The sequence below is a fragment of the Belonocnema kinseyi genome, chromosome 1 (genome assembly GCF_010883055.1).
Source record: "Belonocnema kinseyi isolate 2016_QV_RU_SX_M_011 chromosome 1, B_treatae_v1, whole genome shotgun sequence".
Lineage (NCBI taxonomy): Eukaryota > Metazoa > Arthropoda > Insecta > Hymenoptera > Cynipidae > Belonocnema > Belonocnema kinseyi.
Genome location: NC_046657.1, coordinates 94,505,844 through 94,513,873, shown reverse-complemented (window position 1 = coordinate 94,513,873; position 8,030 = coordinate 94,505,844).

The following is an 8,030-nucleotide window of genomic DNA, read 5'->3' as shown; positions in this document are numbered from 1 at the left end:
GGGGGGGGGTGATCAAAAAGTGGTAAAAATTGGGCAACGTGGTTTATGGAAGCCCAGTAAATGGTTACGCGGATTTCATCATTGCACCACACATAACCAGACATTTCTCCTACAAAAGCACTACCACACACTTCGGTCGCACTTGTAACAATGATATCCCGGAACATAGTCCATGCGCCCTCTATATGATTGTGGCTTATAATTTGCGCCTCTCAATTTGCCCTATCTATGCGTTCGTTTATCTTATTCTAAAAATCTTTTCGCATTACTGGTTTCTGTAAATTCTCAATCTTGATTTACGTTTGTTTCGATGTTATGGTTCTCTTTCTTCTCCATACTTGAACTAAGTTTATTTTGGAGACTAGAAGAAAGTTAGAAAAATGCATGCATAGTTGCTTTTATACAAGGTTGCTAGGTAGCATCCAGTTGTTAGAAAAAGTTGATGAAGTGAGTGTCGAATTGCGAGAATTTCGATTGGGCCAAGTGGTCGTTACGTTTTTTTTATATATACTAATTATACTCGTTATAAAGTGGGACGATGGTCGTGGGGGCTAAAGCGTAGGCTTTGGACCCACTCCTTCGGCTTGCGGGTTCGATTCCCGCCTCGCACTCTGGAAGAGTCTCGGTGGCCCATGCGGTGAACACTAGCCTAGCAAGGGAGTTGTTCATCTCCGGAGAGTCGTGGGACCGGTACCACATTAAACTGTAGGTCCCCCTTCCACCATCAAGTAAGTGTGTGGAGGGTGTGTAAAGGAATAGAGAAGGTGTAAGAAAAATGTAAACCCTTAGGGGACACATTAGAAGCTTCCACTAACTACTCGTTATATTAATTAAAATATAAATAATCAATCGAACGTGTGAACTTTCATTGTGTCAATCTACGTGTTAACTCGAGATCGTATTGGTGAACTAGTTTAAACTATAACATGGTAGTGATCAGTATTGTATTCAGAACCTCTCATGACCCTTGTATTTTTGACTAACTCTTAGATTTTTATCCGCAACAACAAAGTCGATTATATTGTGGCTATTTCCCTTACATCATCTATACATGTGTAATAAGTAAGCTCTTTTCTAAGCATAACCTAACTAATTAGTCTCCGTCATTATTTTTTTTTTTTGATCCCCGAAATTACCTAGCACACTTTCTTTCCCTGACGTTGGACGCCGACCCATCCATTCATATCTCCTAGCAAGATGATTCTTTCACGATGATCACAAATACTTATTGTATAATTTAAAGTGTCCCAGAAGACATCTTTTACTTCTCTCGGATCACTATCAACTTGGGCGTAGCACACTATGATAAATAATCTTCTGATTCCTACTTTTATTTTGACCCACATCAATCTGGTAGATACATATCCTTGACCTATAATATGCTGCTTCGCTATTTTAATTATAATCATACCTACTCCTTGCCTACCATGTGTTCCACTATCTACTCCTGACCATATTTCAAATCCGCCTTTCAACACACAATTTTCTTATGTTTCTACTTTCGCGCCCCTTTTTCTTTGTTTCAGCTACACATAAAATATCTAATTTTCTTACGTGTATAGTTACTCGTAATCTCTAACCGCAGGATCATTTACCCCTCTAGTATTCCAAACACCCAGTCTTAACACCCGGGTCCAAATACCCAGACTTAACTATTACCTTTCTGTGAGAAGGTTTTTTTGGCTAGTTAAAATTCTGTCAGAGTTAAGTAGTGAGTGGCCATATGGTGGAGAGTGTATATAACGTCAGTCCCACCAAACTTCAGTCAATGTGGGGGGGGGGGGGGGGGGGGGGGGGTGGACTGGAACCGAGGGAGTAGACGTTGGTTAATTTATAAATTTTGAACAACATTCACGGATAAATCATTTAAATCATGACATGAAAGGATTATGATTCCCCACGTCTCCCAACAAGCAAAAGCAGTTCAATTTCAAATGATTTCATTAACATGAAATTTGATTTATCCTCAATAGTATTATTATTAAAATATTTAAATTTTTAATGATTTCATAAAAATTGCAAAATAACCTGAACATTAAAACGTTAAATTTCATTATTTCACGAGAAAATTTAATATTAATTTATCAAATAGGGTTTTTTCACCATTTTCGATCAAATCATTTTTTAATACATAAGTTTAATCTGAATCGAAGGTGCGTTATAATTTTTTATCTGTTGAGTCGTTCAACAGTAAAAAATTATTAAAAATTGAAGGCGGTAAAACACTTATTCAAATTGGTGTCACGTGGGTGTCACGTGACTCAGAGATTCTCATAATTATCTATCATGTGACGATGTGGCTTTGATGAAAACCATGAAAACTAATGAAACTCATGATAAAGAGGTTCGGCCACGGTCTACTGCAAATTCTGACTTTTTTTATTTGATAGCTTTATTTGTTAAGGTTTATGTAAAAAACAAAAGTTATCCTGTTATAATATTTGGATTAAGAGTCAGTAGTGTGTTGAAGGAAATTATAAAGTACAATTATTAACACATTTTAAAATCGTACATATTTACGAATTGTTCAGTAAACATGACTAAATTTAAGAACTTTTCCAATGAATTCTTTATACATACCATGAATATACCTATTTTCGGAAGATTTTCGCTCTTGGCTTTTACGAAACCCTCCTTTGACATTTTTTAAACAATATTTTCCGACTTCTATTTTCGATGTACTGATAACCAAAACAAAACAGCGGCACAGAAAAATATATTTAAGAATCACTGACACATGAGCTGTGATTGGTGGAAAATCCGACCCATTTTGACGCCAAAGGGGCCCTCCAATCGACATCGTAATTGAAAATTCATACTTCAACATTAAATTAAAAATAGTAAACAATATATAAAAAATATTTTATGGGCGTTTTTAAAATAAAAATTTTATATACTGTAAGATCCAATTATTGGAAAAATTATATCTGACTTTGGAAACAACCCTATTAAATCATCTTTGACGTATCTGTTCATTTCTGAGGGACATTTTTTTTTAGTTTCGCAAATAACCGTTGAAAAATATTTCGTTTTCAATCACTGAATGTCTAAAATCTTTAAAAAATTTTCAAAATCCTTTCAAATAATTGGAATAATTTTTTACTTAAGAATATTGCTAAAGTATATTATATACTACATATGTATGTATGGTTACCTGAACGTTGTAACCACGCTAACTTTTGTAGGATTTGTCCAATCGAAATAGTCTTTGATACGCTTTTTAAGGGTCCCAAAATGAAGGTTAAGTTCGTTCACCAGATATTTCTAACCATTTTTACAAGAAATATAGTATAAAAGAAAATTTAAATAATTACATTTAAATTGGTAACTTAAGATTTTGAATTTTTATTGTTTCATAACAAATTCGTAAATTTTTTTCAAAAAACAGTTAAATTTTTAACCAAGTAATTAAATTTTTTCCAGTTAACACTTGGGGGGGGGGCTGACTTTTCAATATAAAATTATAATAGTAACTTGGGTTTCAAATATTTCATTTCAGGAGTTTTACGCTTATTTTCAATGAATGTTTTTGAAAAGAGAGGTTTACAAAGTGTTTCTTTATTGTGTATCATTAAAGATTTTGATATCAGAGTTTTTGTTGGCAAATACTTTTGAATATCTAACAATGTATTAATAAAATGTAACAATGATTGTTTTCATAACAATCATCAATATTAGGAAGAAAAAAATTCGAATTAATATTTTCAAGCATAGACGAATTGTAATATTCAAGGATCCGGATGGTCGTCATCTTTAATTCTGGTCTTTCTGTTCTAGATTTTTAATTGCAAATGGTGATTTTCCGTTTCAGCTGGGTCTAATAACTTTCAAAAGGATTCTTTACAAAAGGTTATATGAAATGCTTCCAGAACTCTATTTTTACGAGAAGTGGGCTGATCTATTTGAGTTTCGCCACTCTTATTAAATTCTCCTATTTAGTTTTCTTGAAATAAAAATCAATTAATATAATGAATAATGTAACAGTAAATGCAAAAGAATAATGAATTGAATGAATAATGCATATGATTGAGATTTCATATCTATATTTTAATTCTATATGACTTACCTTTCTACCTTGTGCATAATGTTAATAGATTGTTATACTGCAAAATGTATCAGCCAAAATTTGTGTACATTATACATTCAATGTAAAAAACGGTGGTATTAAAATATCCAATAATATATAACAAAAAAAAAACCTATTTACTATTACAATTTTATTATCAAAAGTTCGTCGCTCCCTAAGCACTCCGATAGATATTTCGTATCTACGGTGCAGCGTGACGCGACGCGACGTGATATCATAGAGGAGACGCCTCTACCATCACTCCGGCGCACCAGGAGAAATCGTAGTGGAAGCGGAACATGTGTTCTCGAAGGAAATTTCTCTGGGTTGCGCATGACTGATTAAATGACCAAAGTGGCTTTTCTTTAAAAAATTGACTGTGCGGCAGCCCGGGGAAAAAATTACTTCCCTACTAGGTTACCCTCTAAATTGGATTTAGTGAGAATTAGGTCACTAAACGCGAAGCAATAATCATTTTCACTGAATAAAATGTGAATTTGATAGATTCGTCAGTAGGTCTTCGATTACACAGGCCTACAAAAAAAAGTTGTCTGCACGAGACACGTGCATATTAAAACCATTAAAAACTTAAAAATTAATATTTTAGGCAATATCAAACTTTAACAATTCTCTAGTCAGGGCCCGATTAGATCCAGATAGACTTGACATACCTATACGAAACATGGAATTTTTCACTAGAACCCGACAGGGCCCCCATAAGTTTTTTTTAGACTAGATATTCTGATTGGGGCCCCATAAGAACCCAACTTCAAACAGGGAAAAATGAGGAAATTTCTTCACGGGTTATCCGCTAACGGATTTTTATGATTTTTACACACCAAAATATGCTATTAGTGATAAAGACAGGATTCGTGTGCAGTAGCCACCTTAATACTATTTTTTAATAACCTATACTTTGGACCTCACTTCAATCACTTTTTTTTTGTTCTACAACATTTTTCTTTTTCACATATCTATTTGGTATGGAGTTCGTAGAAAACCGCGGACCTTATCCTGGGGTGTTGTTAAATGGCGTCGCGTTGCAGGGAGTTGGAAAATGTGTTGTCTTAAGGTGTTGGTTAAATTCGACTTTGAATTTTTTTGTATAGGTACGGCACTGACTCAATATATATTTTTCCGAAGGATTTGAGAACGAAAGAAAGAAAACTTGTCGAATATCCGGGGTTTTACGAGATCCTTGGATCAAAAAAATGTTGAAAAATCACAACTTTTGTTGGGGAACTCATTATTTTCACGACAAATATGAATTTTGCGAAAGAGAGAAATTAGCGGGTAGCAGACGACAGCCTTTGGACGGTGAGTTTTCTTTCTTTTATTCTCAAATCCTATCGTGAAAAATATATATTGAATCAGTGCTGTACCTGTAAAAAAATTCAAATTCGGATTTAACCAACACCCTTGAGGGGATTTATTAGAATTAGAGAACAGGATTCCATTTCACAGCCGCACGGTTGAATATTTTTTCTGATATTTTGAGTACGTCATTTCAATAATATTCTGTTTTGCTGAGTAGAACCGGTTTTTCTCAAAATTTATATATTTTATTTTATAAATAAAAAGAAAAGAAGAATACCAATAACGCTCAGAGTTAGCTGTATGTGCATTTTCGTGACATGCCCATCGACCCTTATCAAACTCACGATACAGATTGCCCCCGGAGAACGTCATATTACTGATAATGAATGACCCCTTCATTCTTATGAGATGCAGGCCGGATACAAAAACTAAAATTATGAAACCATGGCTTGATTCAATTTTTATTAGCAGAATTAGTTCCTTCATACACTTAGAAGAATGTGAAGAAAGATTAATGATAATCAGTTAATATTTACAGTAATAATAGAAATAAGAATGTGCACAGTCAGAGGAAACGCATTTTTTCGTTCAAAAAGGTCTACAGCCTTCAGTTTTCCCCCGATTTGCAATTATTTTAAAAAAATTGAAGTGCAATAAATTTCAAGGAGTACCTTGGTCAAAGATAATCGAAATTTTCAACAAAATTTATATTTAATCTTTAAAAACGGTTTGTATATAATAAAAAAACTCTTAAATTAACGCAAGAGTACTCCCAGTATACACATAATTTGATTTTTGTATGTTTTGATTGTTATAAGCAAATTGCGTTTAAAATAGCCAAATATTGTCATTTTTGTTGAAAAAAGTTTGTTCTTCGGTGAAAATGCTTTAAAGTATTGTGAGAGTAATTGCTATTCACAATTTTGATAAAGCATCAACAATTGTAATTGCTATAAACAATTTTTTGCAAAAATTTGGAATTAGGGTTTTTTTCTATTTAGGGGTTTCCTTTATCATCTGAACTGATGTAGATATTCGGAAAAATGATATATGTTTGATTATATTTATAAAATTACGATAATTTTTAATTGTGTAATTTTTTGCAATGTTTATTTTGCACTACTTTGCTCTATTTAGAGACAATTCCTATGCACTAATTCAGAGTTAACTAAAAGAATTGTTCTAAATAATGCAAATTATAAAATAGGCTGGAAAATAGACATTTTTTGTGTGACAATATGTAAATGTCCAAGTGAAAAGGGTACAGCTTGTCGATATGGAGATACATGTAGGGGAATTTTTTCGGTTAAATTTCAGAAATTCTAGGCCCCAAACTTCAGAACCTCCAGATGAAAAAATGAGGCACCGCCCACTGAAAGAAATGTTCTAGCTGTCCCAGCTAACCGTTTAGCTGGATTTCATCTTCTAAGAAAATATAGCTGTGTCACCTAGATTTCTAGCTGTTTTAGCGAAATTTTCCATCTAGAAATTATCTAGGTAATATTTTGTACGCTGATACATGATGGATGAAAACAGTAATACAGTCTAGAACTGGCTCAAGTACGTGTAAGAAACATATCATGCAGTTAAGACAAGAACTTAATCGAAATTCATCCAGTGAATGCGATGTAACAGCTAATTCTATAATAGTTTTGTATAGCAGGTAAATTTTCTAATCCGTTTTGTAGTTTCAGTTGCATAATACTGAATAAAGTAAATTCTTCTTTATGAAAAAAAGCAAAAGCGTTACACGCCACACAGTAAAAATAAATGCTTAAAGTTATATTCGACTTAATTTCAGATTTGACTTGAATTAAGGAAGTACCTGAATTTAAGTGTGCAAACTATCTTGAATAAAGCACTGAATTATCTTAAATAGGAAATCAGCATTTTTCTACTGGGATAAAGTAAAGTATGCTCCTAAATTTAAATATTCAGTTCTGAAAGTGAGTTGAAGGCAACCTGAAATAACCTGTTAGGCATTCGTCACCTAAAATAAAGGAATATACTTTCCTGAATTTTAGGTTCGTGCTACCTTGCATGCCGTTACAGAACGCTTGCCATAGTATACAGCTCGTAGACATTTATTCTAGTCGCATCCTACTCCAATACTCTATGTCGAGCTGGTCATTGTCGGCTATGATACTATGTTTCCAAAATCCGTGGACTTTTCGTTTCACGGATTTAAAAAAGTGCTGCAGCAAAATCAGTTCCAGTTGTCAGCCAATATTTGGATTATTAAACCCATCAAAATAATTAAATTATTAAAAAACTTTTTACTTCTCAAAGTGAGCGCCCTTTCAATACATTACGAAACGCAATTGTCTGAAGATTTTGGATCGCACCTGCCCCCAATATACCGTTTCTTCCATCTTTCCTACACTGAACATTTTTTGAGCAAGCAACTGCCTTCTTAGTGGCAACGCAGCGCCACCACGACGCTTGGTGCAGTGGCCAGATCACATTTAAGTAAGCTATAGTACCAAACGTGCGAGCAGATCCTTTCACGTGTGTTGGGAACGCAGCAGTCCCACAAAAGAGAATGAAATGGCCCCACGAGTATAAACTATAAGCGATTCCCAAACTAGTGCCGACGGTCGGCGGCCCGACTGCGGTCGAGGGAAGCCAGCCTGGCCCAGCACCACGG